The sequence below is a fragment of the Ursus maritimus genome, unplaced genomic scaffold, assembly GCF_017311325.1.
Source record: "Ursus maritimus isolate PB19 unplaced genomic scaffold, ASM1731132v1 scaffold_21, whole genome shotgun sequence".
In the NCBI taxonomy this organism is placed as follows: domain Eukaryota; kingdom Metazoa; phylum Chordata; class Mammalia; order Carnivora; family Ursidae; genus Ursus; species Ursus maritimus.
Window position 1 is genome coordinate 29,579,181 of NW_024424564.1, and position 16,878 is coordinate 29,596,058.

General features: G+C 41.3%; 2 long non-coding RNA genes across 5 annotated transcripts in view; one reads left to right on the top strand and one right to left on the bottom strand.

Annotated features, from left to right (window-relative positions):
* The window catches only part of LOC103660087, a 32,279-nt gene extending 20,355 nt beyond the window's left edge, over positions 1–11,924 (bottom strand). For all 4 annotated transcript variants that reach the window (XR_005836704.1, XR_005836703.1, XR_005836705.1 and 1 more), the window contains exon 1: positions 11,394–11,924. This is a non-coding gene — a long non-coding RNA (uncharacterized LOC103660087). The remainder of the gene's footprint in view (positions 1–11,393) is intronic.
* On the top strand, positions 6,846–16,403 carry LOC103660086. Its single transcript, XR_005836706.1, has 2 exons — positions 6,846–7,321; positions 15,877–16,403. It is a non-coding gene; the product is annotated as an uncharacterized LOC103660086 (long non-coding RNA).
* Positions 16,404–16,878: the final 475 nt, after the last annotated feature.

The window sequence follows — 16,878 nt, forward strand, 5'->3', positions numbered from 1 at the left end:
GACAGTAGTTACAAGCAGCCTCTTTCACTTTCAAAACGTCCAGAATTGGACAATGAAGTATATGGTTGTCTTACCCAGAGTTAAGTAACATCTGACTGGTCCGACAAAGGAGAGGTGAAGATTGAGAACTGGCTGTCTGCTTTCCTATCTGTGCGCCCTGAGCACGCGTCAGACTTCTCTCAGCCCTCTGGCAGACCTGGCTCCCGGGATGGTACTTTCTATAGCCCCAACTCAGAGATAAACAATCTGTGAGTCAATAAATGAATCAGTTGTCCACCTAGCTTATTGATCTGCATATCATTTATCTCTCAGTTTCCAGGAAAAGTGAAATGGTAATTAGGTTATCATGTCATAGAGTCTGGCCTGCTCAGGTTTTCCAGAAGGCATTCGGATTCAGAGAGGCCCAGTGGCAAGAGAGTTGACTCTCTGTCAGCCTGGCCTCAGATTGCCGAGCCTGCTAAAAGGGCCCCGGACTACAAAATGCTGGCCAGAAGAGACCCTTGGTAAGAGCCTCCTTGCCCCATAGCCCGGTAGCCCTCAGATGAGGGTAGGGGTGATATTTAGGCATAGCCAACTGGCCAAGAATGTCCTGCCTTGGTACTAGTAAGATAAGCCTTTCTTTCTCAGGACCAAGAACTCAGCTTCAAAGATTATGCAAGGGTGAGGGTTTAGCAACATAAGCACATGCCCATCAGATCGGGAGTCCCAGGAGTGAGCCTTACAGCAGGCCCTGGTTCCAAAGCCAAGCTGAGGAGGAGGCGAACAAGAGCCCAGTAACAGCTGAGAGACAGCCTGAGAGATCAGACAGTCTCCGTGGGTTGGGCACTGAGCCCTTCCATGACTAACATCCCTGCTCACCCCAGCCTCCTCTCACGATGATCCCTTCACATTCCAGAACGAACTACTCTGTTTCCAGAATGCGTCAGAGTTCCCCTCCTCTTAATGCCTTTACATATACTCCAAGCTCGAATCCACATCTTATTTATCCCTCCAGTCTCAGCACAGATGTGATTTCCTCCAAGGAACCCTCCCTGAACCCCTAAATTGGAATTCAGGGGTGCTTCTTAAAAACATCCACTCTGTATTTCCCATTGTGAGTGGATTCATCCCACTTGGTTATAATTGTCTGTTTACTTATCTCTAACCTCTACTAATTATAATCTTTTTGATGTTAAGAACTGTCTTGTTCTTTGCTCCCCATTTCCCCTCCAACCATAGCAGATACTCAAAAAACATATTTTGAATGAATGAATAACTAGTTTCACTTTGGTGGCAGGGACTGTGGGGGATAATGACATGAATAATGGCCCCTGAGAATTAAATAAGTAAGCATTTACTCCAAAAATGTGTTCTGGGGAGCATCCAATACTGCCATGGTGTCATTATTTATAAATCCCCCGCCATGTACCAGACATGTTGCTTGCAACGTTATTGTGAAGATTAAATTGGATAATGCACATATTTGGTGTTTAATAAATAGTAGCTGATGTTATCATATAACTTAAGCTCACTACAACCCCATGATGTAAGTAATAACTTGTGAGGGAACAGAGCCTCAGAGAGGTTAAAGTGACTTGACAGAGAATGGTGAAGTCGAGATGCTGAGTAATACCCGCCTGCCTGTAAACTCCAAGCTCTTTTCGCTATAGCCTATCACCTCTCTGAACCAGAAAGAAGGAAGGGAGGGGAGGAAAGGGATGAAGGAGGGAGGAATGGAGGGAGGGAGGGAGAAAGAAATTAAAAAGGAAGAAAGGAAGGGGGCTTGAGATGATTTTTTGTTTAACCCTACATAACCTCAATCTTTGCACGATTCTTCAAACGAGTATTATTACGTTGCTTTTCATAGAGCATCCAAGCTCCAACTGTTACAGGTATGACTGATGAAGGAAAATTAGAGAAATGATCCACATCTCTGATCTAACTGAGCTATTGTTGGGACATAACAAGCGTGTGGAGACTGAAGCCCTGTCCACCTGCCCATCTTGCCAGTGTCCTCGGTAGAAGCATCCAGCAGCTGTTGGCTTCATCCTGACTTTGGCCTTGCTCTGGCTTGCTGGAGTGAGTCACACCGCCCTTGCAGAAGATGGTGAGACAGAATGCTCGCCAAGTATCTTAGCAAACTGAAGTTATGGATCTGTATGAAGCGTCATAGAAGTTTGCATGGAGGTAGGGGAGAAGACATCATCAATGAGCTGCTTAACCTTGGTTTGCAAACAGCCTTTCTCTATAGACAACAAGCAGAAAAAATAGATAGCTTCCAAACACTCTAACACTTAATGGCTGTGGAAAATTGATCAAGCCAGATCAACACCATCTCTACTCTTCCAAAAAAGGAAACCAATAACTAAGAAAATGCTTCCCCATCAATGATATAATCCAGAGAACTCGGAAAGACTGTATGTGAGGCTCGTGTTCTTTATGGAAGATTCCTTGGATGAGTCTAAGATGATATATGGCATCTGATACAGAACCATCATGGCCAGACTGCTGGAACATATTTCTTCTTTCAGAGAATAGGTACTAGGTGCCAGGCATTACATGAAATTCTAGGATTAAATTGTGAACCAAATGTTTAGTCGTGATCTCTCCCTCATGGACTGTATAGTCTAGTGTGAAAACAGATCATCAAATAATCACAGAAAATATGGGTGTAGGGGCGCCTGGGTGGCTCAGTTGGTTAGGTGTCTGTCCTCAGCTCAGGTCATGATCTCTGGGTCCTGGGATCAAGCCCCGCGTCGGGCTCCCTGCTCAGCGGGGAATGTGCTTCTTCCTCTCCCTCTGCCACTCCTCCTTCCTGTGCTCTCTCTCTCTCTCTGTCAAATAAATAAATAAAATCTTTTTTAAAAAAGAAAGAAAAAGAAAATACAGGTAAGTATAAACTCTAACATTCCTATCAGAGAAATAAAAATTTTTTTATTATATAATGAGCACATTTTAGGAAAGAGATCTAATTGAAATGTCTATAATACACACAAAGTTGCCAATAAGTTCCAAAATATAAAGCCTGCTAGGTTGATGAAGAAAACAAAAATACTTCTAAACGTAGACAGTGTCCTCTAAGGCTGGCAACTTTCTCACGCAGTTCTGCCCAAGACAGTGGTGCAGCAAATCATTCGGACACTTACGGCTCCTACGTATTTCTGTTTGCTTTGTGAGGATCAGTGAAGTAAGACTATACTACTCATTTTATTTATTAAACTTTCAAGTGGGGTGGGGTTTGAAATTAAATTGTATTCTCCCTTATTTCACAGATGAAGAAATCAAGACCCAGAGAAAGCAAGTTGACTTGCTCAACATCACACAAGTGGGCACATCAGAGCTGGAAGTGAAACTCAGGTTTCCTCATTCAGTGTTCTTCACCCCAAACCAAGTTGCACTAAGCCCTTTACTTTTTGTGTAAGGGTGCTAATTACCAAAGAGAGGTCATAGTTTGCTTCTAAAAATTCTCTCAATCTTTCTCATTCTCTCCGTCTCTCTCCCTCCCTGTCTCTCTCTCTCCCTCTCCCTCCTCCCCCCCAACACAAATACACATACACACACCAATCAAATGATAAGCTTAAGGCAAAAGCTATCAACTAAATAGTAACCTGGCTTTCCACTACTAGTGTTATATAGCAAACAGAGAAAAATATGCATTCTTTGTTGACTCAGCCCCTAAAAGAGTCTTTTAGGTAAAGCCCAGGCTATGATTCCAGATGCTTTGCTGTCTACTTGTGGGTTTGTTTGGTTTTATACAGAAAACTGTTTAGCGTTTAAACATAAAAGCCTAAGTTGAACAGACCGGAACTCTTTCAAGGACTCAAAATAAATATTATATTATTATCCATAGTCTTTGGCAAGAAACACTTTTTTCCAAGGTGACCCTCATGTCACGTTCCACAGTGTGGCTATCCGGAATTTACCTTAGCAGGTTACTGTACTCTGTTCACTCAAAGAGCATAACCTCGGGTGATTAAGGAAAAAACAACAAGGCAGAAACACAAATTTTCAGTGTAAATTCCTTCAAAAGCAAAGTACAAATTTGATATGTAATATCTACATTCTAGAGCTAAAGACATTTTTAGATATGTAATTTGGCATCATCTTAACTTGAATCATCTGGCTTGAAGCAAGGACAGGAACGAGACGCCAGAAAACCTACTCCACCTACCCCGTACATCCCTTCTCGTTAGCGCCAGCCAGTTGTGAAAATTCAACCAGGCACTTGTTTTTCTAGATCTACATTTTCTCATGTAAACAATGAAAAATCTGGAAGAAATTACCTTGTTAGTCCCATGCAGCAGCAAAATACCCTGTTCCTTTTGGTTCTCATTTTTATTATTTGCCCCCAAATCTAAATAAGACAACACATGTCCCAGGGACAAAGAGATCTGGCCAAAGGAGAATACACCTAGCAAAGGAGACTCCAGGTGAAATCTGGAAGTGCACATGAGTCACACATGGGCCTTAGTACACAGATCATATGCATTAAGAGAAAAAGGGTCCGAGTGAGAGCCCAGGAGTCTGGTGTATCTTGAGAGGTTGGTACAGCCATACTCTCCAAGTACAGACCTTGAGTTGTGAAAAACATCAAATGGATCTTTTTCTTTTCTTTTCTTTTTAAACCAACTATTGTTGTTTATATACCGATCAGTTTTCTTGAGTTTACATGAATGATAATTTTGAATTGTGAGCGTGTTAGAGATGAGTTGGAAGAGCACTGCATTAATTTAGGTCAGCCGCACTTTATAGCATGCACATATGACATATAATACATTATATGACATACAGTACAAACCTTAACTCTGATGCTGAAAAGGCCCAAAATGAAATTTTGTGAATTAACTTTGATTCCAAAGTTTTGCACTATGATTTCAAAGATGGAATTCCATGGTGAAAAAATAATTGGCCCCAATAAATGAGAACAATTTACCTTAAAGCATATAGACATATATGTTTAGAAATCACATTTTTAAATAAAAAACAATAACTTCCTCATAGAATATGAATTATTCTTTGCATTGATTCAAATATGAAACAAAAAAAATGATAATGAGGTTCTAGAAAACGGGGTGATTGCCAATGTAAAATGTGTGAAGAGAAAGCATCCATTTCCCTGAAGGAGCATACAGAGTCTTTTCAAGACAAGGACACTTAAAGAAAACTGTTTGGGACAACACTGCTTCCATTGTAAGCTCTGGCGCTCTTTCATATTAATGTCTTTACAGATGCCCTTAGTACCAGTGGGATATCCATACTGGAAATGCATTCTTTACACATAGTAAATAACTATCAGAGTTAAGATTTTAGTGTTAGTTTTTATCTGTAGCTGACTAAAAAGATAGATGATTATCTTCAGGTTGGATTATACTAAACAACAACAGCAACAACAAAGGATAAGCAGATCTAAAACAAACAACAAAGGACAAAACCAAGGGGAGGAAGACCAAATCAAAAATTATTTTTGAAATAGCAAAGCATGTTTATCATATATCGTGTAGATGAGCTGGTTAGCTGTTATATATACACACACAGCATATGCATACACATACACACAGAATATATATACACATATATATATATATGACAGCCCTGGAAAGCAAGCGTGATGTCAATACCAAAGATGTGAGGGAATCATAAAAGATATCGTGTAATTTCTCCAAAGATACACAAGCAGCCAGTAAAACCATGAAAAGCTGCTCAAGACCAGTAATTGTTACAATAATGCAAATCAAAACCACAAGAAGCCACATCATCCGCAGCAGGGTGGTAATGTATATAAAAAACAAAAACAAAAGTAAAACAAAAATACCAAGTGTGGGCGAGGATGTGGAAAAACCGGAACCTTTGTACCTTGCTGTTCGGAACATAAAATGGTACAGCTGCTGTGGAAAACAATATGGTGGTTCCCTAAAAAAATTAAACATTAAATTACCAAAAAAGAAAAAAGATGTAATGCAGAAAGGATTAAATTCTTGGTGAAACGAGGCCAGAGAACACCATACTGGCCAGAAGCAGAATGGGGATGAGAGCGATTACGGGGAACTTCAGACAGAGGAAGTCAGGGAACAATTGTCATCTTGATTAGCTGGAACAATGCATGTGGAGAGACTAGGTTTGTCAGCCAGGCGCCACCTCCTGATACACTGAGCCAGAGAGAGCAGCAAGTGCCCTCAGGCTCAGACAGGTGTGGACTCAGAGACGGAAGAGATGGGGCCATTCATTGTCTGTGGTAGCTAGAGACACCTCAGAGACCAGCTAGAATTTCAAACTTCCTTGAAAGATGTCTTCTTCTGCCCCCACAATCACTGGAGAGAAACTCCTGCAATCTGAATTAATTTCACCAGTAAAACTAAGAAGCCAAGATAAGGAAAGAATTGCAATGTAAGAAGGGGGTTCACGGAGGAAGATAGATGACGGATAAATCATGTGTTGTTAAGTTTCAATCGCTTTGATGTATCAAATATCGAGAATATAAAAAAGTTATTTTTTGATTGATTGTAATTCAGACCAAAAATTACAGACGATCCCATCTGGGGAGGTGGTGAGGCACTAGGAAATGAAAAAAAAAACGTGAACATTCTCATTTTGTTATCCGGGAGTTCATAAATGCTGATGAGCTCTAGTTATCATCAAAAACTAATTGTGCTTAAGGATTCATCTTAATAAATATAAAACTTCTGGTTAAACATAGTGGATGAAATGCAAATATTTATTTTATTTTCATTTGCAAGGCTATTCAAATTTGCAAGGAAATTAAGCACACAGACACGCGCACTTTAAACCAATCACAGCAAAGAGAATTGGAGAGGAAATGATAGCAAACGAGGCGTGTAAAAAAGAGAGGAAAGAAAACAGTTGGGTATGTGGTAACTGACTCAATAGATCAAAGAAAACTGAATTTTATGCTTGAAGAGAGGGAATGCTGACAGGAAACAGGACAATGTGTGCAGAAGAAACCCAGACTGAGTTGAGAATTCGAGGTTCCTAGTATCTCTGAAGGTAAGAGTGAAGGGTGGAACTGAGCAAAGGAATCCCACAAAAAGACTGGATCAGGGGTGGTCAGACCCCCAAGTGTCTTATTGCGATCACTAGGTGAGTACTTTTAGCCCACCCGAAGAAGATAAGACAGTAACCGGTTTTGAAGAAATTGAATCTGAGAAACTGCATTCCAGGGACATGAAGCCCAGCTGACAGATTAAATGACAGGCTACACAACGAACTCTGGGACCCCTCCAACCCTGGCAGGAGGGTTACCATCCCCGCCTCACACCAGATAAGACACTGGAGAAGTCCTCTCTGAGGAAACTATCCCATCCAAGAGAAAGACCCACTCATGCGGGTGAGTCCAGCTGGTACCCACAGTATTCTGAGTACATTTTGAGTGTCTGGGTACCTTCTCTGGTTGAATGATGCCCATGACACATCAACTGCTGAATACTTTTAATACTACTCTTGGATCCCCCAGGAAATAATTGGTTCTACTCTAAGTTATCAGGAAGTCTGACAGTCAAGAAGACCCAGCCTCTTGCACAGAATGGTCAATCAACTATTTAGAGCCTCTTTCTCAAATGTGACCAGCCAGCCGTGGGTCACCAGTTATTGGAAGGAAGACCCCAACATGAATAGCAAAGACAAAAAGATTATAATAAATAAAAGGAACTTGGGAGAAGCAAAGGGAATTCAGGGGGCAGAAGAAAACTTCAAAAAAGTTATGCTTTTAGAGAAATATAGAAAGATTTTTGTAGCTATGAGTGAAACAAGAACAGGATGCTATTCTTTTTTAAAAGAAACATCAGAAATATAAGAAAGGATTCTTTCTTCATGAACAGAAAAACTGAAGGAAATAGAAAGATGAGGAACATAAAGTAGAAATTATATCAAAATGATAGAGATGGAAAATAGAACAGAATGGGGCGGGGGGGCAATTATAGGATCAATCCAGAAGGTCAGAGATCTGAATTAACATTTTAGGGAAAAATATAAACGGAAAAGAAAAAAATATCAATAAATTAATATAAGAAAATGTGTCATAATTGGAAAATTATACAGGTGAAAACCCTCAGAACGACAACAAACACCCCAGAGTAACAGTGCAGTGTGTCGAAACACGGGCTTTGCTGCTCAAGACGGGATCCTTACTGAACAGAGATAGTCAGGAGCTCAGCTGCTTTATGGGAAAGTAATTAGCGATGAGCCTTCCTGCAGTTGAGGATTTAATCAGTCATGAGACCACATCATGTCAATTTTTCATGAGCAGTTGAGTTGGAAAAACTGTTTTCTTGTGGTTCAAGGAAATACTGCTTTTAGATAAGAGGGCTGGTATTTTCCACTTTAAGACCGAATCACTTTTAGAACTCCCAACATCAAATGCTGAAGTCTGAAAACTCCTGACTGCCCCAGAGCAGTTACCCACTAACTGGCCTGAATAAGGCCTAGAATCTGTTTTTCTAACTGTCCAATTTGTATCCAGATTGAGAACCTTGAACACAGCTTCACCAAGAGCACATGATTCTTACCAAACATTCCTTGAGTACTTGCCACGTGAGCATAAACCTACATCAGCAGCAGAATTAGCAGGCTACAGGAAAAGAGAGATGAGCAAAGCAGTTGATTTTGTCTAAAACTTTTTATGCGGAAAATTTCAAAAATGTGCAAAAGCAGGAAGAATAATATAATAAACCCCCACGTACACAGCTTCAACAATTTTCAACTCATGATCAATCTTATTTATACCCACAACCAATTCTCTCTGCCCTCAGACCCAGTGGATTATTTCAAAACAAAATTAGACATCACAACATTTTATCTGTAAATATATATTGTATATATTATACATAATATATAATTAGATACGCATATATGTGAAATATACATACATATGTACTTTAGAAAGAAAAACCTTGTCATAAACATAATGACAATTCATTATCATAACTAAATATAATTAACAGCCAGTCCATAATACTAACTAACCAAATCAGTGTTCGTATTTCCCCAATTATCTAATAGTTTCATTTTCAATTTGCTGATCTGAACCAGAAACTATTCTCCCTTTGGTTGCCCTGTGGTATGGTATGTACAGAAAAGACAGGATAAATGTTTGATTCTTTCTCTTCATTTATTAGCTTTCAAATTTTTGAGTTGGTTACCCAGTGTCGTCCAAAGAGAACCAATATTTCTGGGGTTTGGGGGATTTTTTTTTTTTTTTGACTCTTTGAGTGTGTGTTTTAGAATCACTGTAGGTTTAAGCCTAATGGATGTGTTTTAAGTCATTGCAGTTAGTATTTTATCGATGCTCCAATTGTCCTCTCTTTGGCTACAGAAAGCCTTTCCTAGCTGGCTCAAGAGTATTTTAGACATAACCCCGAAAGTGATTGATAGCATCCCTGCTCGTCGGTAGGATAAATTATTCTAGGCTTATTGTTACACATTTCCTGCCCCAGATCTAGAATCAGTTCTCTTCCAAGAAAACTCTGGTTCTTTTTAGGAGGGAATAGTATTGAGAGACCACAGTCTGGGTTTTGAGCCTGGTTAATGAGCATGTTCATTTTTACTGAGCTTGTCACTGTTTTCAGGTCTTTGCAGTGAGTAGAGCCAGGAAATCTGTAATTTTTAATATTAAAACACATCAAAATATCAGTTGACAATTTTAAGTTCCAGACTACAGGGTTTTTACTTAACATCCTCGATCTTAACATTTGAATTGCCTTCTTCCATTCCCCAAATTCTAACTCCCAACACAAACATAATTTCTTTTTTTTTTTTAAGAATAACTTTTCCTTTTTTTTTTTTTTTAAAGATTTTATTTATTTATTTGACAGAGATAGAGACAGCCAGCGAGAGAGGGAACACAAGCAGGGGGAGTGGGAGAGGAAGAAGCAGGCCCATAGCTGAAGAGCCTGATGTGGGGCTCGATCCCACAATGGTGGGATCACGCCCTGAGCCGAAGGCAGACGCTTAACCGCTGTGCCACCCAGGCGCCCCCCAACACAAACATAATTTCTCATTTGTTTTATCCCATAGTACCCATAGTACACACAACAGTCTGAAAAAAATGAATGGAAGGAAGGAAGGAAGGAAGGAAGGAAGGGAAGGAGGGGAGGAAAATAAGCCCAAACAATAGCAATACTATCACCAACAATAAAATTAAGAAAAGGAGTTGACGAAATTTTTGACAATTTCTTAGAGTATATCTATAGATAAATCCCTGTGTCACGTGAAATATTTCCTTTCTGTAATTAGGCCTCTAATCTGAGGCTCAGGTTCACTTGTGTCATTTTGCTCTCAATTTTTAGGGATTGCTTTGTCTTCTGATTAATTTTGTTTTATAATCACATTAAATATTTACAGGTTTTTGAATCCAAAACAAAAACAGAATATATTCAAAGATATCTAACTTGGAATTCTGTCCCCTCCATCTCATTTCCCCCCTCCCTTATAAATAACTTTTTTTCCTGAGAGTTTTTTTTTTTAATATAACCGAATTTCTATTCAGATGACCGTCTCAGATAAATAGCAGGATGCCACACACACTTCTTTCCTCCATGGCTTTTTTTTTAACTTAACAATTCTGGAGATCATTCCATAACCTTATTAATTTTTTGAAAGGTGTGTTTTTGTAGCCCAGGTGAGAAATTTGGCTATAAAACGGGAGCTTTAGTAAGCAGCTGCTGGCAAAAGAAAGATTTAATCCTAATGTATTATAAAAAAAAATGCAGATTGGAGCTTTGTAGTAAACCTTCATAAAATGACTCACCAAATTCACAGCATCGTGCTGGGAAAAATTAGAGTAGGTGGCTTTGCTTCTGCGAGGCATACACAGTGTACAATTTTACCCTGCAAAACGCTTTAGCTACTACAATTTTCTTTTGCTTTGCCTTTTTGAAAAGTAATGTTCCTTCCTATTTTAGCAGCACCATTTGCATTCCTATTATTCACTCCGAACTGGGATTTGCATTTTTATCTTTCCTTTGTTACTTGTTTTCATTCCAGCACTTCTCTTCGTGCTCTTTGCCTTTCCTCTATCTTGCCCTTAAATGGAGGCCTCCTGCTATTGGAATGGAGCCATGAATTTCCTTGCCATCATGCCAGGCCTTGTCCCGATTTAATGATATAAGTTCCCTTGAACTATCGCCAACAAAGCTAGGACATCCCACACGCATTTGCTATGGAAACACCTTCATGACTAATGGTCTCTCAAATTAAGGCATTTTAAAATTGAAGCTAGAAGTGGTTTTCATTTAAAAAAAAAAAGAAGAAGAAGAAGATATTCTGCAGCTGTGAAAAAAAAAATATAGCAATTCTCTAAAAGTTGTAAGTTGCCATGTCAATATCCCCAGCTTATCTGAGAGGTAGATTCCTACAACCCCAATCCCAAGGTACAGAGATAAGAAAGCAAGATTTGTGCATACTCATCCATGTCTTGGAGCCAGCAGCCTCTGTTCTCTTCTGCCCGGTGCTTCTAAATTCAGGTGTTGGGCTTGTGCCAGGTTCTTTTCCTTAGAACAGACGTAGAGACATTTAAGAGCCTGTATGATTTGGCTGCTGCCAACACCACATCGTGTTCCCTTACTTTCCTCCCCTCTCACGTCATAACAGCAAGTTACATAGACTTCTACAGACCCACCGGGCCATTTTGCCTTTGCTCAACCTATTGCCTTTGCTCAGTAAGCGATGCTTAACCATATGATAGAATGAGTAAAGGAACACGATCTGCTCTCCTAGGCGGGAAAGGGAGGCTACACTACCCCCTACATGCATGTTACATTGAAGTGTCTGTGTTTAGATTTCCTCTTTTTCATGTCTCTGAAAGGAATGGGGTTTTAATAGATAACTCTGATTTCTGACTTTGAAGAATAGCATAAAAATGGTGGACACTATGGACAGATGCAAGATTTTTGTTTTCACTTGGACGAGGCCAAATGGGCTTTGCCACTCTCTGTTCTTTTAACAAACCAATCTTTGAAAGCACTCAGAGAACCATACCAAGAATCCCCTTCAGCCCACGCTGGGTTTTCCTGTAGGATGCCTCCTTGCCACCTGCCATCCTGATCTTGCTTCTGCCACGCCCTCTTCTGCCACGTCCTGCTCATCGCCACCTTCTGTCCCTGCTCTCTGCCCCTAATCGAAGGCTGACCTGTCCTGCCAGTCGTGTCTACAGATCTCAGATGGTGAGTGCTAATCTGATGAATTTGTCCCAATGAAGGAAGACTAGAGGGGTGGTTCCCTGGTTGATGATAAGAATCACCTAGATAAAATTATAGATGGCCAGGGCTTGTTCTTACGCATTTTTATATAGTAGGTCTGGGTTTGAGAAAGGATCTATCCTTTTGAAAGCACCTTCGTGATTCCAGGGACGAGGCATGTTGTGAAAGTGCCCAACGAGGAGCACAATCCCAGGATGTACATTAAGCTCTCTAAGGAAAGCCATTCAAAACACACACCCCTCTGCTGTTGTCTGTCTCCTAGATGGCAAATCAGTGAATGCAACACAGTGGAGAAGACAGAAGGGAAACACCTTTCTCTGTAGTCGACCAGCAGAAGTCACCGCTACTTGAGTTGTGCCTGCAGAATCTCCAAGTGCAATGAACTAATTTGGGGTCAGCTCCCTGACCACAGACGTGACGTTATTTTTCATTCCATGTCTGTCTTTGCTGTAGGTGCGATTTTTAGACACAAATTCACTGGAAGCTGATAAACATATTGTACAAAAAATCATCTCTCAGCCCTCCGGCCCCCTATGGAAGGGGTGGATGAGAAGTCATAAATCCCAGCCCCTAGCACCGCGGATGGCTTCACTGACACTGTTTTTCCTCAGTGTCAGGTTATCATCACACCCTTCCCCAACAGCTACCTTCCTTCCCTGACCATAGCTGCAAGGTTCAACAGAGCAGATTGCTGCTATGTGAAACAAATGACTTTTTTTTTTTTTTTTGGAGACTTTTTTCCCCACTCACTAATACCCTCTGGGCTTCCAGTAAATTTAAGTTTGCCAAATACCCCAAAGGAATTAAAGACCTAATTTTAGAGCCGAGGGAAAGTGCGTTCTCAAAGCAACTGGGAGTACCCATCCTTAACCGTAAGAGTGACAAAGGGGGAGCAGGAGTGGCCCATTTCCTCAGTCTCACAGGGCAGCATCTTTACGAAAAATGAGCTCAGCTGTTAACAGCCTGTGGAGGGACCGCTATCTACCACATCACAGGCAGCAGAGAAGAACAGGATGTTATGAGTACAGCGTGAACCTCAGAGCTAGAGTCCAAACCGTGCTCGGGGCTTCCCAGGCCTGTGTTTACCTTGTTTGCTTCAGACTTTGAGAAAGAACTCTCCTGAGAATGGAGAAAGGCAGAACTGATAAACCTCCTTGTTTCTATTTTATTCATGAAAAGAGAGCCCACTCTGGCTTATAACAACGTATCACCAAAGTGGCCTGTGGCTCCTCCTTGATTTTTTTTTTTTTAAGATTTTATTTATTTATTTGTCAGAGGAGAGAGAGAGAGAACACAAGCAACGGGAGCGGCAGGCAGAGGGAGAAGCAGGCCCCCTGCTGAGCAACGAGGCTGATGTGGGGCTCGATCCCAGGACTTCAAGATCGTGACCTGAGCCAAAGGCAGACACTTAACTGACTGAGCCACCCAGGCACCCTTCCTCCTTGAGGAAGGACCCATGGTTTTTCTCCAGATCTGCTCGTTTGCAGCCGAAGCAAGCCCCAGAGAAGTTGTAGTTGTTTATTATCCTCAGCGTATCCCTCTGTAAGTTGTAATTAAAAAGGAACCATCCACCAGCTGTCAGGCCTAACTTTCTTCAAGTACCGCTGCTCCTTTGGGAGCGTGCTAATTCAGAGAATCGCATTTTAGATATATCTGGGTTTGAAAAAAGATTTATTACACTTGCTGAGGGATCTTATGCAGGTTACTTACCCTCTCTGAGTCTCAATTTCCTTTCTTAAATAGAACAAATGTAAGAATTATTATTTTAAAAAAATTTTAAAGATTTTATTTTTATTTTATTCATGAGAGACAGAGAGAGAGAGAGAGAGAGAGAGAGAGGCAGGAGCAGAGGGAGAAGCAGACTCCCCGTGGAGCAGGGAGCCCTAGGTGGGATTTGATCCCAGGACCCTGGGATCAGGACCTGAGCTGAAGGCAGACACTTAACTGACTGAGGCACCCAGGTGCCCCAAAAGGAACTAATATAGGAATTCAATAAGAAAATGCACATACAGGACTTACACAGCGTCTGTGACTTCACAAGGGCTCCGTACCTGTTATTCTTCAGCCAGTGTATCAGTTAGGACCCAACTGGTTGTAAGTGAAACAAACCCCACACTAACTGGCTTAAGCAAAAAGGGAAAACGATTGCCACACACAGCTGAAAACGCCAGTGGCAAGTTTGGCTCAGGCACACGTGAAACTGGGGGCTCAGCGGAAGCCTCAGGACTCGATGATGCCCAAGCCCAACCCCCTCTGCCTTCTCCCGTCTTGGGGCTCTGCTGTGCCTTTGCCTCCATTCTTCCACAGGCTCCTTCCACAACAATTCCAAGCTCACATTCTTCCCGCTGAGAAATCTCGGTTGGAGAAATCTCTATCAAGAGCTCCCTCTTTGTATCTCATTGATGGGGTCTGCATGCGCATGATGGGACCACTCCCTGTGGCCTCAGAGAGAGAGAGAACACTTGAAATTGAGCAGTCCTGAGTCACCTGTTCATCCTGGAGCTGCGGGGCGACACCTGCCTCTCAGAAGCCATGGCAACGGAGAATGGGAAAAGGGGCTTCCCCACAAAGAGATGAAAGTGACTGTTACCCAAGAAAGGGAGCATGGATGCTGAGTAGAAATCTCTGCAGCCCCCTAATGAACTTCTCTTTTCTTAGAGACACTTGCCAATAAATAGAAGATATGCAAACTTTGGGGCATCTGGGCGCCTCAGTCCGTTAAGCGTCTGCCTTCCAGCCTTCGACTCAGGTCATGATCCCAGGGTCCTGGGATCGAGCCCCATATCAGGCTCCCTGCTCAGCGGGGAGTCTGCTTCTCCCTCTCCCTCTGCCCCTCTCCCCATCTTGTTCTCACTCTCTCTCTCTCTCAAATAAATAAATAAAATCTTCAACAAAATAAGAGACATGCAAGCTTCGCCTTCAAATTGAGACAGCCAGATCTGCAAAAGTCGAACAAGTTCTCCCAGATGCTTCCTAAGGTGAAAGAAATAGGCATGTCAGACTCATGATCTCTCAAGACACTGAGCTGCCAGAGGTCCCTCAGAGGCCATTCTAGGAGTGGAAACGCTGGTGATGTCAAGCTAAACATTACCTAGGGACTGGCTTTTCTTGGTCACCATGTATGGTTCTGGCATTTTTCAGTCGGCTCCGAATCATTTGAATCTTAACATGTTTTATCTGTGTACTTCATGTGGAAAAGAAATTTGTCAATACAGTACCTTTCTATGTGGCCCTAATTAAATCTCACTCAGAAATAGCGTCTCCTCATCCAAGCATCCCTTCATCCTAGTATTTCATCATTTAGTAAATAAAGAGGTGTGCTAACAATGTCCTCGGGTTCCTAACATACTTGCCAAAACTAATTACAGCTTTTTTTTTATATTTAAAACGATCTTGGATGGCATATTTCTTCTTATAAATACAGTTTGTAGGGGCCCCTGGGTGGCACAGCAGTTAAGCGTCTGCCTTCGGCTCAGGGCGTGATCCCGGCGTTATGGGATCGAGCCCCACATCAGGCTCCTCTGCTGGGAGCCTGCTTCTTCCTCTCCCACTCCCCCTGCTTGTGTTCCCTCTCTCGCTGGCTGTCTCTATCTCTGTGTCAAATAAATAAATAAAATCTTAATAAATAAATAAATAAATATAAATATAAATAAACAAACAAATAAATACAGTTTGTGTTTGGTTACAGAAAAGCTGGAAGACACAAATAAGCACAGAGAGAGACTCTAATATCCTCCCCCAGAGAAGCCGTTGTCAGCATCCTCAAGCTCCATTACCTATGATGGGGATCCCAACACGCCACCCCAAAATATGGCATCCTGGCCAATCAAATATTTCAAGCTGAAGAAGTCTGAGAAAACAGTAAAAGCAGGAAACTCTGACCTTTTCCCCTGCACCCTTTTTTCCCTGAAACAGGCCATCAGATCCTCACGTGAGAGGTGCTCTCCCTACACCCTGAGGAAAGGAGCACCTTATCTCAGGAGACAAAGGGACACCGAGAAGAATCCAAACAAACAGGCCTTGCTACGTTCCCCCGGTTTACTACACCTGCCTCATACTTCTTAACTTTTCCTATTATTCTGCAAATGCGCACTCTTCATCAAACTTAGCGTGAACTACTCAGGTCTAATGGTTTCTTTGGATCTTCATTTCCTTTAGAAGTCACTCATGCCATGGAAAACTTACATTAAATAAATGTTTGTGTTTTCTCCTGGTCATCTGTCTATGTTAATTTAATTTTCAGACCCAGCCAAGGATCTTAAGAGAGTCAAGAAAAACTTTGTCCTTCCCAAACAAAACAAACAAAACAACAAAAAATGTTAAACAAAAATGATTTTTAGCCTTTTATAACCTGCTTCTTCCACGAGTCACTACATCAGAATTGTTAAATATTATTTCTACTGTTTACTATATTAAGCGTCCTTCACCTTTGGATGGGAGACAAGTTTATGCTGAAATCCCCTGATAGTAGATGAAAAGGTGAAGCCTGTAAGTATTTTTCTGGGGAGATGGCTGATAGCTTCCATCAAGTTATCTGGGATAGCTACCACCTAAAACAAGAAATCCACTGTTTTAGACCCTCATTTTAAATGGAGGGAATAGATAATCAGGCAGAGAAAGAGACATACCAATAGACATGATGATTTATTTAACCAAATCCTTCTTATTGAACAGGTAGGTCCGTTCCGGG